The following is a 17,066-nucleotide window of genomic DNA, read 5'->3' as shown; positions in this document are numbered from 1 at the left end:
ATCGAATGTTGAAGTAAACAACAAAAACATCCAAACATTTTTTTTTTCACAAAACAGAAATTCCATATGTACACTGAATTTATTTTACACTGATTTAAACATGCAATCGCATGTAAAATTGCACGTTTTAAACCAGAGTTGTATATATAAAACTGGTATTGCATATATTATCTGATTTTGCCATTGGCTGCCACTTCAATTAATAGCTACTGTGGCTGGTTCCATTGAATGATTTTAAAGTCAACCATATGGCTCTAATGCGGTTGGGCATTTCAGGCATGCATGCCACGTGTGTGTATTTTTTTACGGCATGGAGACAGTGTTTTCTGCGTATCATGTTAATGTGTAGAGTGGTAATGTGCATAGTGTAATGTGCCATCATTGATATTTAATTTTTATAGTGGCACTTTGTGGTCCACCAACAATTTCCACTGTCGAGTGCCCGAGACGTGGCGAGATGTTAACTACCTTGGCTGGTATATAGGAGGTCATGGGTTGGATTTTGACCCTGACGCCTGTATTATTGGAGTTTACATGTTCACCCCGTGGTCACGTGGGTTTTTCTCCCGGGTCTTCTAAATGTGAAGGGTTTTCCCTTCACATTTAGAATCAACATACGTTTAGAGCATTTGCCTGCAATAAATCTCCACATGATAAGCCACTTCGTTGAGCTATCATATGTGGCCAGGTCGCTGAAAAAGAACTATGAAGCTCAGTAAAATAAAAAATAGTTTAATAGTTTTTTTTACGTAAAAATTTACATATATATGGTCTCCACTGTGAAAATATCGGTTGTATTTATTGCACACCTTTGGCTTTCAATATATTATTATTTGATTTATTCATGCATTTGTCTTATTTATTTTACTGTATATTACTGCTTCAGTTTCGTATCTCTGTCCATTTTTGTAATTTCTCCTCTTCCTCAGCCTGCCTTTTGTGGTTTCACGAGTGATGAAATCAGCTTGTGTGCAGTGGGCTCTGGATTATTACATCACGAGATACGGATATGGCTTGGGGTGTCCTTCATTCAGCAGTGGATTGATCATGGTTTATTTTTTATGATGATTGATGTTGATATAAATTTCAGAAAAAGTATAATATTCGTAGATTGCAGATGTATTGTTTTTTAATTTTTGTTCCTGTAATATTCCCATATATAATCTGTGATTGTAAAATACTTTCTTTGATATGCATAACAAAACAAAGTGTCAGAAGTAAGCACACAGTATGCATTTATCTCTGTTTAATTAGGGTCACAATGTATTTATTGTAAAATATGTAAATTTAATGTGTCCTACAAATTGCTAGGTACCATTGTTCGTGCAAGCTCTTTGCCGTCCATACAAATGCATGTTGTGTGAAATGAAAACATAATTAAAACATAAAACATATTTCCATTGATTCTCATTGTATCTGTACAGATCTGTCATTACAAGCAGTTGGTTCATTTGTCCTTGGGAGTTGATGCAGGATGCTCCCCACCATAAGGTAAAAGGTAAAGGTGCAGCCCTGCAATTGCTCGCTCACGCCATTTCTGGTAGAGGGGCCTCCACTAGTGGGAGCTTTAGAGCTTTTTAGAGCCCCTCTGTAGGATATTTGGTCTACTCTTTCACACTGACCAGACGTCTTCCAAGAGGCGGGAGCATTGCACATATTTTATCCCACCACACAAAACCTGCTACCGATCCACTAATTTTTCGATTTAAAAGATCCACTAATTGTGGAACACGGTTAGTGGGTGCCGCGGTGGCGAGAGGTTAACTACCTCACCTGGTATACAGGAGGTCGTGGGTTCGATCCCGACCCTTGATGCCTGTTGTATATTTGGAGTTTGCGTGTTCTTTCCGTGGTCACGTGGATATTTCTCTGGGTCCTCCGGCTCTTTCCTCCACATATAGGAACATGCTATAAATTTCCACATTACAAGCCCACGTCATTGCGCTATCATTTGTGGCCAGGTCGCTTCTGAAGAAAATAACTATATAATGCAGTGGGCCTTACCTGGTTAAATAAAAAAAAGTTTGGTTTAGTTCATATTGTATTGCTGGTTGAACTGCGACGGTGAGATCTAAGAAACCTGCCCAATTGCTTCGGCTGCCGTGCCGGGAGATCGAATCGGCGGCCTCTGGTTTGCAAAGTCCAGTGCGCCGACTGTTACACCAGCGGCAGAATTTTGTGCACCAAAAGGTAGCGGTTGTCTTTTTGTTGTTGTTGCAGTTTATACTCGAGAGATTTCAACTGAAATATTTGACCCCTCTGACTGGGGAGGGAGGCACTTGCAATAGCTTAGCCATCTTGTTCACGTTGATCCCCAATCCCAGTTTCATTCCAGGTGACAGAGGCACTCCCAGATGGATGGAAGCAGCCACAGAGGCTGTAGCTTACTCAGAACTGTCCTACTGGCTTGAGAAATGAGTCTGTCACTCACTGAGCCTACAGACTTATGGCAAAGCTTCACGAAGGAGAATGGGCATAACAGAGAGCGAAGAAAAGAATTAAATTAAAAACAAACACTCACACAAAAAGACGCATGCAATAGGGAAATAATGGTAATTAAATGCAGGATTTATATGTATCATTGGTTTGTTACATTGACAGTGCTTTTGACTCTAATATCGTGTTCACGGTTGACAAGTTAAATAAATATGATCAAGGTTTTTTTATTGTTGCATGTGTACATTGGCACGAATATGCTTTCAAATGCATTAAGGCACTTTGTTAACATAATACGGTTGCCATATGTATGTAGAGATGGCTAATAAAGGTTACACGCAAGTGAGAAAACATTATTTCAAGAAATGTCTATTAAGCATACCAAAGTCATGAATTGCTTACTGAAAATATAATTTTATTATCATCTCAGATTTTTCATATGTTGCGAGATAAAAAAAAACGAGCAATGTGTAGCCAAGTTGGATGCTTTTTATAGTATTATTTAAGCATGCAAACTTATTCATGAACCAGATATGTTTTAGATATTTTTGAAAACACATTCTTATTTTATGGAAGTACAGTATACATACAAAAAAGCACTTACATTCATAACATTTATGCATGAATTTAAAGCTGTGAATTGCAAATTTAATCATTTGTGAGTTCATGTGCATCTTATAAAGCTAACACATTTAAAACACACACAAATATGCAGTTCCGAGATGTTGGCACATTCACAAAGTGATTGTGCTAATCCTGTGAAGAAAAGCACATATTTCAGTGTGAGTGTTGAATAGTAAATATGAATGTTCTTGCAGTAAATGCAAGAGAGCTCCATTTTAAACACAACGTACAGTACATTTAATCTGTTGGAAGTCGAACAAAAACTGATCCAGCCAATATTAATTACCATTTATTATTATTATTATTATTTTCCGTTAGCAACTATCATCATTATCGCAGTGTGTGGTATCCATTTTCTCTACTCTCGATGTTTTTCATTGTATAGCGCACGAAGATTGTGGTCCCCTGATCCATCCGCTAATGGAATCCAGAGCACACAAACAGAGCGGCGCTTTGCGTTGCCCAGCTGTGCGCCATTGTCTTCTCGCTCCCCTCTAATTGCGCGATGCACTCGGACAGCAGACTGCACATTAATCAGCCTGTCAGGAGACAGCTTACAGAGTGCAATATGTGCCCGGGTCATCTCCTCAGTCACAATCCATTACATTATGTACACCTTAATTTGATCCCAAAGCCATCAAAGAGCCCTAACTGTCCAACAAGCGATCTCATTGAAACCAAATTAATGTCGGTATACGTGTGCCGTTTCATCTCGGAGCAGAGCCACCAATGCCGATCCTCGGACATTTTAAAAAAGGACGTCTGTTAAACTCAAATCATAGCTGTTCATCTTTTCCACAGCAGTGTTCATCAGACCATCATAATGTTATCAAAGGTGCATTGCGCTAGATCGCCGCATTATTTCAAAGAGGATGGTACATCTTCTTGGTTCTTTCGGTAAAGTCACGTAGAATTGACCTGTTCTCCAACTGAGGACGGCTACTTGCGTTGTGGCCGAAACGTCGTGAGAATGATTTTATTATGTTTTATTTTTATTATTTTATTATTTCAAATCTACGTGACTTTACCGAAAGAACCAAGAAGATTAATCCCTGCAGTCACGAAAGCTTTAAATCGAGGACGGTACAGTTTTTCGCTCGTCACTTTAAGAACGTAAACCTACATTCTCGGCGTATTCTTTTACTCGACAAGAACATTTTAGATAAATATTGCATGAGAAACGCGATGCTCGCTGCATTGGCGTTACCCTGAAGCACTGGCACGGGCTCGGTGGCACGTGACCCCAAGGAGGTGTGTGTGCGTGACACGTGTCATCTCGCTTTTAGCTCTAATGCCCCCCCCCCTCCGCTCCACCAGTGCGTTTCAGCCTGCTCATGTGCCGCACTAATTGTTTTTGAGTTAAAGCAGCAGTGGCCTTACACCAGTCTCAGCCTCTCTTCCTATTTAAGCGCTCGACTTCGGCCGTGTGCCACAAGTTTGCACTCTTCCTCGTCCATTATAGGTGCCATCACTTGAAGCTGTTTCATTGTTCTTCCCTCTGTTTGTGTGTACAACACACGCAGAATTCATTACATTTATTGTCATCCACGCTTACTGCGTTAACAGCTTCACACGTTGGTATTTCAATACGTGGAAAATAGTGCTTTTTGTTCACGATTATGTGGAAAACAATATTTTCCAGTGAAGTTAAACATGTACGAGTTCGAGTTTTGTGTTTTTATCTGTGAGTATATATTGTCCAAATTGTGTAAAAACATTTGTTTCACGTGATGGACACAGACAGTCGATATTTTCAGAATGCCAAGAACCATTATTATCTGAAAATGCATTTTCCTCCGACAAAACACTGTATAAAAATGATTATTACTTCACTTTCTCACTGAGGAAAGCCTCCATCTCATGACTCTTTTTCAGCAGGAGGATGAAATTTTACATTTGTTGGGATTCAGTTGTTAGACTGCGTGTGCTTAATATAGAATGCCAACTGGTTATTTTTTGACGTAAAATTCTCCCCCGTTTTGGAAGCCTGTACAATTCTAACCTTTGTTATTGCAGGATATAGGGACCTTGTAGAAATCACCCACACATTTACTATCGCCATTGTTCTGGCGTGCGCGGTTTATCACCGCTGATGCGTGATGGATTTATGTGGTGGTTCAGCCACTGTTTGGCGGTGATGCATTGTGGTAACAACTCACGATGTTCTATTTCAACCTTCAAAGTCGTCGGTGCATTGTTAAGACATCTCTCCGTCCAAAATACTGCGAGATACACCGTTTGAGCAGTGAGGATATATTGTTGATTTAGCCCACATTCATGATTAACGGTTCATGGAATTGTACACAACCGAGCGCTTGCCAAATTGCTCGTGAGAGTCTATCTCATGATCACAGAGAATCGTGTCCGTGCTTGCAGGAAACACGACATTTTGTTCATCTCTCTGTATCAGTAAACGTACGACTCGCACCGGCAAGCAGTTGGGATGCACAATAGCCTTTGTATGCCCCTCGAGTCCGAACGACTAAATATCAAAGCTCTTTTTACCATCATCGCACTCTCTATCTGATTGGCGTCTAACTCACATATTTCAGACAGACGAGTTGGTGAAGCCGCAGTCGGCAGTGGTGCCGCGAGAAACAACAAAAACTCAACACTTTCGCCAAAAATACTCTGGCCTTTAAAATAAATAAATATTTTTGTTGCCAACGTTTCTGGGAATGGGGCTTCTTCAGAGCACGGCGGTAACTGACGAGATGCTACCGTGAAACACAAATGTAATCATAATTTTTGGTGCTTTTTTTCGCGCTTTACACTTGAGTTGAAAATGGAGCAGCGCTGGTGTGGACTGCATTGCTAACGTTGAGTAGCTCGCACGGAATTGTGTCACGTCGGAGCAGTTACCATTTGTGCGACGTTATGCATTCAAATTATAACTGTGCTAAAAAGAAACCAGAGGTAATCAATGAATTATGAAAACTCAACATTGATAGAAAATGCGAACAGTTTTATGAACAAGACATTTTCACGGTGATAATTACATTTGCTGGGATTTTAAGATTGATGTTAAGCATTTTTACATTTCTCTAATGCGATAAAAACGCATAAATAAATAAAGTTATTTTCTCACTCTAAATGCAAATGCAGCGATGGAGATGCAGAACAACAAAGGTGGGGTTTGACGCTTCACATTTCATCTCCGAAAGCCAAGATCATTTGTAACCTACGCAGTTTTCGGACAAAATGTGGGGGGGGGAGGGGTGTAAGTTTTTTTTATTTAACACATTCCCCACGTCAGGCGTGTGCGTGTGACCGACAGAGCATATGTCGGGAGAATAATACCGTGCTTTTACATACAGCCACTCTTCAGTTACTCATATTGGCCCAACACCTGGCAAGGGTTGATTTTTAAAGCCCATTGTGAACGAGAGCTTGCGGGAGGGGGGGGTCTAAGCGAAGCACAAGAACGGCCGTGTCAGTCGTGAAGGTAAGGAAAAACACGTGATTTCCACAATGGTATGCTGATGTATAGGCTACACCCCTGGGGCATGCTGTATTTAAACAGGCACATGCATGAATTGATTCCTTTGTTGATCTGGCCGGCTGTAATTACCAGAATAGCCGGTTAGAGACCCAGCAAAAGTGATGTAACATTCGTTACCGGAGTATTTATTTTCTTCCCTTTTTGCCTTCCATCTTTATAAATAAAAATGAGCGCTATTTATTTAGTTCCTATAAGTAGTGTATAGTTTCAGGTTTTTTTTACGTTGTGCCACTCAGAGACATGTGAATGCATACATACAAGACAGACAAAGATCCCCTGCATAGCCTTAAACAAACTTTTGGGGCAAGTGCTGTTGGCAAGCACCTATGACGGTCGGCACGATATACGGGGGGTGAGGGGGGGGGGCATCACAATGCCCTCCCGCATTTGTTTCCCGAGTGACAATGTTACTTATAGGTACTTATTTGAGGTTGAGTCGACCTAGGGGTGGCCGAGAACCGTTTCAGATATTCGCCACTGGTGTTGGCCGTGAGCGGGAATCGAACTTGAGTGGCCGGGTTTGTAACACAGTACCTTAACTACTACACTACCGCTACACACAAACACACACATACATATATACATACACACATACATATACACCAAGACCAGAACAAGATCCATAAAGCCCCAATACAGCAAGCGCTGTTAGCGAGCATCTATTAAAGGTCACACCAACACGTGACAGGTTGGTTTGGATAGCATCCACGCGGTGATGCTCAAACAATATACCAATTATACCATTGGAACCTCATTTGCCAGTAAAAATATGATAATTGTTTTTTTACCCTTCTATCTGGCAACAAAACTGACACCTTTTTTTTACAAGGTGTCATGTTTACATAGACCACAATACCTGCAGTCATAATGCAAACAAAAAACATAACTATGATAATGTGCACTGTCCTTGAAGTTGATTGGTCCACACCCGAGACAGCTTTCCTTAGAGCCTAGTCTCACATGGGTTGGACCAGATGATGCCAAAAGTGCGCCTTGTAAAAATGGTGTCAGTTTTGTTGCCAGCTAGAAGGGTAAAAAACCAATTATCAATGTACCAATTGTTCACTTAAGCCTGAGTCAACCAGGAAATTTTTAGATACGACTTGCCACGAGGGCTGCCACCTCTGATGTACAAAAAGAGCTGATACGTATCAAGGAAATCAAAATAAATGACAATGTCAGAATAGGAGAGAACTATATGTAATATTATTGTCTTGAGTCATGCATCATGTATTATTACACAACTGACAAAAGCCAGGACTTTTAATGTCCCAAGAATTTCAAATTACCCAGGGCAGCTACCTAAAAAATAGGACGATACTTGTGAAAAACACCAGTATAGGTGCAACCGTGCTTGCCACTGATGTTGTCCCAGACCAGGAATCACACCGAGTTTGCCAGCCGGTATCCGAGCACGGGGCATTAACCATTGCGCCACAGCCACCACCACCCTTCCAAAGGAAAAACACAGCGCACTCAATCGCAAGCAAAGCAAGCTCCTGCCAATGATTTCGTTTGGCCAAAGGTGGAGGAAATGCGACGAAGTGGGATGTAATCAGAGAAGGCATTCATTTACCCCTTACGACCCTTCCCTCCCCCACCACCAAACAATGAGGCTCCGCCTCCTCTGGCTTGCTGCAGGAGGAGGGATGGCGAGAGGTTATAGGATTAGTGGCCTGCCTTTGTCGAACCAGGGGCTGTTTATGGGGCTGGTCTGGGGGCGAGGGCTTGACAAGGCTTTCAGCAGTTGGCGTGAGGAGGGACAAAGGGTTGTCGTGACCCGTTCAATTCCTTTTTCTGCCATGCACACAGGGACCTTTTTCACACCAGCTGCACCGATTCACAATCGCCGACAAATCCCTGGGATCTCGAGGCTCTCTTAAACTGGCTTACATTAGCGAAAATCAGTTGGTTCCATTATGCGTAGTTTATTTAGTAAAATGTATTTATGTACATCAACTTTTGATCGACTAAAATATGTCATCACATTGACTTGGCACTTAATTTCCAAAGCTGCAAGCTACTGTCTTCTTTTTTGTACAAATTTTGTTGAAAAAGGTTGGAATAAAAAAAATACCTAGTCACGCTTGCTAGAATGTACATTGAATTCAAAATGAATATAAATTATAGGTAACTAGCTAGTTTTACTTGAGTATAAATACCATAACCAATTGTATACGTGTTGTATATAACAGTTAAAATGTAGTATAGCAAAGACATCATGCTATACATTAATAATCAGACGCAGCATTTATTTTCATATCTATTTAAACATTAATTCTGCCTCCCGTGAAAGGCCCCATGCTTTATCCATATTGCATAACGCGACGGTTATACGTAACACGTAGAAGTCTCACACAGAGTACTTAATACCCATCGTTATATTTATAGTGGAGTCAGGTTTTGTTTGGTCAGTGCAAGTCAAACATTAAACGGCACATTCTCGAACACCTTCATCATCGGAATATAAGGTCAAGTGCTCGAGTGCTAATGAATGGAATCTCTGCAACCTGCCCAGTTTCCAATCCTCCAGAGGGGGGTACGGCGCAGAACGCAGACATCGCGTTGAGATTCTCATCCGGCCAAATTACAACCGGCGCTTGCCAAGGTGAGCTTTCAGGAAAGTGGAACGACTGCATAATTCCATTTGTTTTTATTCCACAAAGGAGCCAGAGCAAAGGGAAAGAACCCTTTTGTAAAGTGCTCGCTGTCCTTGAAATTGAGAACACCAAATATGTTTTTTTTTTAAACACGTTGCACCTGTTGTGTTCATAGATGTTGACAATGGAGTCTGCGTATGTACAGAGCACAGTGACCGCGTGCAGCTTGCAACACTAAATAATTAACCGTACATTAAGGCAATCATTTTCTGTGAAACTTTACTAATCGTACTGTAGATACGGATCTTTTTTTTCACGTTTAACGCAAATGGAAAATGTAATATTTCAAAGAAGTTGGAATAAATGAACTACAAAATATAAATTCTTGAAAATACTTCAGTACAAAGGCAATGCACTGTTTGGGATGTACTTAAATTTCAAATAAATAAATAAAGCTTTGCACAAATATTCTGCTTAGTTTCAGACCGTACTTATAATGTATACAGTACACGTACACGTTATTCGTTTTTATGTACGAAAATTTACTTCCAAAACACATCTTTATTTTATTCTTAATTTATATACAAACCGCCTCAAAAGTTTCAAAGTCTCGAAGGTTGACATTTCTGGCAGGCTTGTTTGTAGAATCTGGGCAAATCCTAACAGGATCATTGAGACTGGTGGCTGAAGGACCCACACAATGGGCCGTCTGTGTGACTGGGTTCATCTGCTGATCGCCTTGCCGAGCTAAAGGAAGCTGCCTACGCATCAGCCTGAGGTCACCGGCCCTGCTCCACAAAGCCTGACAGAAACTTAATCTTTCCCAGGCACGGGAGGGAAAACAGCTGCCAATGAGTCTCCGCCAGGAGACAAAATAACACTTACGAAAGGAATGACAATAATGAGACATCTGGTGCAAGTTCCAGCTTTTAGAATGCTGCATGGAATAGCCAATTCTTCAATAAGCTCTGTGATTTTTTTTCTAAAGGGAAAAATCTGTCTAAGATATCCATGCCTCATTTGGCAGCCGTGAGTTTTTCTTTTATTAGTACTCTATTACAAGCATGGGATGGTCTTGTATGCAACAAGATTTAGCACTCAAATAAAAGCATCGGAAATACTGAGAGACTGACCATAATAACTTATGCGGTATTTTATGCTTTTCTATGCACATTTTGTTGTTAAATAAAACTGTAAATGTATCCAACACTAATATGTATTCACCGCTGCAAGTTGTTATAGCAGTTGGTCCAAAATATACATTGCAATCTTTAATTTCTCAGCAGTCATTGCTTTTGGCCACATTAAAATATTAAGGCGATTTTTTTTACGCTTCGAAAAACATCATTCTTGCTAATAGCGCATGGGTGTTAAGGCTTATTATGGAAATTTACCGACGGCGCCATTGCATTTTACATGGAGGCAATTGGCTGTGTTGGGTATGGAGTGCGCAATGGCCATTTTCCAGAAGAAACAGTTGGGTACTGTTAACCATGAAAAATGAGCTGTGGGTACAGCTGTGAATGTAACTGATAGAAAGGGTCTAAATATACCAGTGCTATACCAGACAGCCCAATGAAGTCAGCAAAGCTCTCTCTGCCTGCCTGTGGGTGTTTGCATTTAAGTTGTAAACTTATTTTCCTTACATCTAATTAAATTTCTGAGCCGCAGTACTTTATCTGAAACACATGAGAAAATATACGTTACAAATGTGTTTTTATATGTAAATTAAATCTGCACAGAAGCAGAGAAAAAGTAATGAGTGTAGATATTGGCTGCTAACATTATCAAACACCTTTTCTTTACGATAATATTAAGCTTCGTTTAAGAGCTGTGAGTCCAGCTGTGTGGCGTGCGCGAGCATCAGGCAGCGAGTCGTTAATTTAGTTTGCTAAAACACACGCGACCTCGGCTACCCTCTATTTTCCACAAAAAACTCACGTGCACAGTGATTGCTGCATTGGTGCAGAGAAGCCCTCTGGGACACGAGCACCGGTGCCACAGATTTACAGTCACAGATCCGATTAGAATAATAGGCTGCTCCTGGCTTTGGTGAATATCTGGCTGTATAGACAATTAGAGAATGCTCAGCATAGAGAATGTTCTCCCAATAGAGCCAACAGACAAGTAATGTGATTTAAAACCTTTTTATGAGCTTTGAAATAAATAAATTAGAAAACAGGTATATTAGTTCAGAAATGTTTCACTACGGTTTCAAATTAAAAGTGGCTCATGATAAGAGGGAACAGTAATGCAACCTGCAAAATGTTTCCCAAATGCGGGGGTAAATTGTTATGCTGATGAATAAACAAGTTACGTTTTCTGCTTCGGTACAATAAATATGATGAAATTAATGTTTAGCCATTTTTTTCTTAAATGTGCAATTGCATAAAAATGATCCTCTGAAATTCAGTAATCTGATGACAATAAATAATTTAAACAGTGTATTCAATTCGTATAAATTCTGTATTTTTTAACGGTTTTTCACTGAAATTCTCACATCTGACTTTCAAGTTGTAAGAACAGTGTGTTGCAATTTTTTTAAAGATTACATTTTACTCATTTCAAAAGCTCTATGAACCCATCACATGCCCAGCTTCCCTTTTTATAACATGACCGATGGCACATTTCATCCTGTTGGGTTACGTGTGGTAATATCCTCGTGCTATTTTGTGAGTGCCATGGTATGTGGGCAAAATATATAGACATTTGAAAGGTTGTTTGTAAATTTAGAGTTCACGTAAAAAATGGTTTTGCCTTGTTTTGTTAAATACAGAAATATTATACATATGTTTCACATCTAGATCCAGCATTAACTTTTTATATATATATAAGATGTTACATATATAATATACAGTAGGGGTGTGCTACCAATTGTTTTTTACTTATTTGAAAAAAGTGAATGCTGAGTCTAGATGAAAAACTTGGTGGAAGTAAACATCATTTCTACCGATGTCACATCCTTGCTTTTTCCAATAAAAGTGGTATCATGTGATATCGAGTGGCATTGCTTTGTTAGGCTGAAGACACACACATTTAATTACTTTACAATGAAAATTATATAAAAACCGAAATAAAACAAGCGAATTTTTCCTTAAAATTCCCCCAAATCTCTAATATAATGTTGATCATTCATCATCATTTTAGATAACCAACATATAGGTCAGACGCTCTTTTCGACTATACTCGCTTTGGCAGTACCTTCAGTGCAATTTTCCACCAAGGCTATGCACAAAGGGAGGCTACCAATGTGCACAGGTGATCATCCTCATAGTTACATTTCGCTCTTTACTTAAACATATTTTACTCCATAAAAACAGTGCGATTATGAGAATGATGAAAACAAATGTATTTCAATAAATGAGTGGATGAACATCTATGAGAGTTTTGAGTCTGCAGGGGCATGTTTTCAATACACATTTTTTAAAGGGAGTTGTGGACATGGAGGTCAAGATTTCATCATCATTACCAAAAGTGTAGATGCCACCACACCTCATCAGATTCCGCCATGAGATTCTGTCAGTACAGGAATTGTGTGCAGGTTTTCATGATGCAAGTTACATTTTCAACATCACAAAAATAGCGAAACAATCTTTTTTATTCTTGCGCATGCCAGCAATATGTTCGGGAGTTAAAATGCCAATATTCAGGTCTGCTAGCCACGAGAGGGCTTCAGGAGAGAGTTTGTGTAGCGTTTGCTTTCCCTCCATTGTAGAAGCGCAGACTACAGTAGCTCACTATATAATCAAAAGCTTGGGTAACATAGCCACAGTTGCACTCTAGCTTGTATTTAATTTTTAATCGGTGACGGAGATGTGTGCAGTAGCCTGTTGATGCTCTGATGTGGTTGATGGTTCCATCAGGATCTTAGAGGTATGTTAATGCGAGGAGGCATGATGTTTTGGTCTCAAATTAGGTGGTTTATTCTCGACGTACGCATATTCTAGGATGGTGACAGTTGCCTGATCCCAGAAGGGGGAATCAGGACTTGAGTCAGCACTGAGGTACATTGTTGAGGTATTGGGCACTGGGTTGGTTATCGTTGGCAAGAGAAAATGTGTAAACTACTTTGTAGTTTGCATTTCTCTGCGGATATTTTGGTAGCAGAATGTTCGCCCGAACAGAGAGCCGGGGAATTGGTGTTGGTTTCAGTGTTCCGAATATGATGCGCATTGCATCATATAATTATGCGTCGAGCAGTCTTCTGTACGAGCTCCTGGCCCTGGATGGAGCACAATACTCTGCCACTGAGTAGATCAGTTAAAGGGTGGCAGTTTGCGACATATCACGAGAGGTGCCCCAGGTGATTCCCAAAAGTTTCAAATCTTATTATTGGCAAACACAAAGTCAGTCAATATCAAAAGTCAGGTTTTAGAAGGTGGAAGCATTTAGATTGATTCTAAGCAACGGAGTCATATCCATAGAGAAACACAATGATGAACAGGATATCAGCTCTATAAATAAGATTAACTGATGTAATGGCCAGTGCACTGAAAGTGGGGGGCAACATAACAACAAAAAAACATCCAACAAGCGATTCTAAAACCACATTAATCATGATGAATACAAGAAGAGATGTGGAACGGGATGAAAATGCCAACTATATAGAACTTCACGAAACCATGATGAGAATAATGAAAAGAGAAACCAGGGAACGCGACAAAAGAGTGAATGAATAGGTTCGTAACAAGCAAATGGGAAACGTAAGAGCGGCTATACGGTGGCTGATGACTGAGCGATCCACATGGAGTGCCTCTTGGAGAGGTAGAGATGGAAGCATAACACACACGATAGAGACGGAATCATGAAAGTGTCCGAGACATTTGTGCAGATCCGTATTGCAACAAAACGTGTATGCTCCGGTAAATTGATCAATTGTCGAGAGGGCGGAGGAAATTTCCGAATGTCATAAGTAAACCCGTGTTCTTTGTGGTCGAGAATCAGACAAAGTGCTTGGACCAGATGAAATTGCTGAAGAGATCTTCGAGGAATCGGGACAAGATGTTTTATCAATTACTGGACCTACTTAATATTTACACAGAAATGAAATACCTACATTGTGAATTGATGCCTCAATCATTCTTCCATCAAGAAAGGGGAGACACAACTGATGTATGTAATTATGGACACATTAGCCTCCTATCGCATATGTAAATGATTCCAAAAAGATTAGAGGAAAATCGGGTAATGGACAATTTAGTTTAGGGTTTTTATCATGGACCACATACGTATAATCAATCACATCCCAGAAAAATGTATTCACATCTTTTACAATTATGCCTTAATGGAGACTATTGAGGCCTTCATATGGAAATGTATGGAGTCATTTAAGCTTTCACAAATCAAAACCTTTACGTAAATATATAGACATTATCAAAATGATGTATTAGTTGGAGCAGCTACAGTGAGATTACATGAACAAAGTCCCAACATACACATCAAAGTAGTTAGGCAAGGAGATACACTCTTATTAAAGCTATTAACAGCAACATTAGAAGATTTTTTCAAAAAATTGTATGAAGAAATAAATAGAATAATATAAATTGACCAAATATGAACCATCTCAGATTTGCTGGCAATATATGCAATTATAACAACTAGTGGAATAAAAATGAGGAAATGAATGAAAATGACACCAAGCTACAGAAAGAAAAATAAATGGATTTAGAGAACAAATGCAAATTACAGACATCGTATTGATTGTAAGGAAAGTAAGTGGGCTTGTGCCGGACACGTCTCGATAAGGGATGGTGTCTGATGGACGAAACTTGTGACAGAACGACAGCCAATGGAGTCAACACGCACACACGGACAACCGCCGGCAGAGATGGAGTGATAGGATGTGCTCATGTGCAGGAGTGAGACGGATTGCGGCATTCCAGAACCATGAGGGATGGCATCAACAAGGGGAGGCAATCATCCATCATTGGATAAATCATCACTGATGATGATGATGAAATTACGAGTCGTATGATGACGGTTTTCAAAAATAGTGTCATTCAGCCATCCATCAATAATTGTATGAAGCATGGAGTCAAAACCAACCGATGACTGCATTAATCATGTTTACACATTCCCCAGGTCAGGTTCCTTCCTCTCAAAAACAAACTTGACTTTTGTAAAGGGGAAATATTTCCAGATGCAGCATTTGGTGTATTGTACTACTTTTGATCCTCACATTATAAGCTGAATGACAGACATACAATATTTTAACTCATCAGCAGTAAATCTTGATTTAAAGCTTTCGTGACTGATGATGATTGCTTGTGTTGCAGTCTAAACGTCGTGAGAATTTGTATTGTTTTATATTCATATTATGTTATTATTTCCCTTCTATGTGACTTTACCGAAAGAACCAAGAATATCATCAGCAGTAGTCAAATGTGCCTTTTTAAAACGTTGCTCCTTTCTTATTTTAGTCACTTGCATCGTGGACATGAGCGATAGATGTACATTTTTTTTCCATTTTTCTTTTTCCTTCAAAAACCACGCCAATTTCTTCATGACAACGCCGCAGCTAAATGACAAACCCGGCCAAGCGGGGTGGCTCAACGGCAGGGGGTGAGCAGCTCGCAATTGGAAGGTGGCGAGTTCAGATCATGTTGAGGGGGGTTTACTCAGCTTGCGTCCCTCTGAGGTCGATAAAAAAAAATTAACCACCCTGTGGGTTTGGCTTTTGGAGAGATTGTCACCCCTAACATAGAAATGTGGAATTTCCTGCAATGGCTCAGGGCTGTAAATTGGAGATGAGCACTGCCTCAATGATGTTTGAGCAGGAAATCATTTTGACTTTTAACGAATATGACAAACCTAACTCGCTATTCTACGGGATTCCTGCCAAAAACATTACCAAGCTGCAGCGCGTGAACATGTATTTGCCACGTGTCGTGACGGGTACTGCATGTCCGTCCAGTGCTCGCAGAGCTGCATTGGCTTCCAGTTGCCGAACGAACACATCGTAAGGTCGCACTCATGACACGCAATGTGCTTGCCACAAATTAACCACCGTAACTCTCTGATCTTGTCAAGGAGCATAAACCATCACATGAACTCCAGTCATTCTCGCAGCTTTTGCCTAGCCATCGCATCAAAGACGGTCACTGCATCCTTCTGATGTTTGGAAGCCATTGGAGTTATGCACTTTAAAATCTAGATTGAAAACTCATTTCTTTAGAACTGATTTTTGTGTTTAATTTATTGTCCTTTCCCCGCACCTCCAATTAGCAAGGTTGGCTAGTTCAACATACATACAGATGTAGATTAGCTTTTCATCAAGATGTTAATCTTCCCCTTTTGTATTTTCACAATTCTCTTTTGATTCAGTATGTTACGATATTTTGTTTGTTTGTGATGAGCTGAATAAAGAAAACTTGTTTTATCTGAAACAACAAAGGGTTTTGGTCTGTTTGGTTAGGTTTAATTGTCTCCAAGCATCTCCAACCCTCAAACTCTTGTGGCTGTTTGGTTTAGCATCTAAAGCAGCTGTCTCCAATTTGATGCAAGGCAAAGTACGCTTCCATATCCATTTGACTTGTCCCCATCAATGACGTTATCTTCTTCTGGTGTCACCGATGTGTGTTTTGTGTCAATCTCATTCTTAATTTTCGATATTGCTAAATAATGGAACTGGACGTATTGATTTTTCTTTGGGACCGAAATGTTTACTTACATACAGTTTGAGAGATACTTGGAAGTCAGTGTGAGGCCAGAAATAGGTGAAATAATGAGAATGGTCTATGATTAGTGCTGTTCTATAACAGCGAACATATTGGCATTGATTAGGGTTGTCAATAAGGGTATATTTTGACCTTTGGAGCTTTGGAACATTATTACAAAGCAGGCTTAAACTTTCTGGGTGACAGAAGGGATGAGCGAGTGGGCATATTCTTGCGTCTCCTAGGTCC

The sequence above is a fragment of the Lampetra planeri genome, chromosome 13, assembly GCF_965212315.1.
Source record: "Lampetra planeri chromosome 13, kcLamPlan1.2.h2, whole genome shotgun sequence".
NCBI classification, from domain to species: Eukaryota; Metazoa; Chordata; class Hyperoartia; order Petromyzontiformes; family Petromyzontidae; genus Lampetra; species Lampetra planeri.
The sequence above is the reverse complement of the archived record's forward strand: the minus strand, read 5'-3'. Positions refer to the sequence as shown.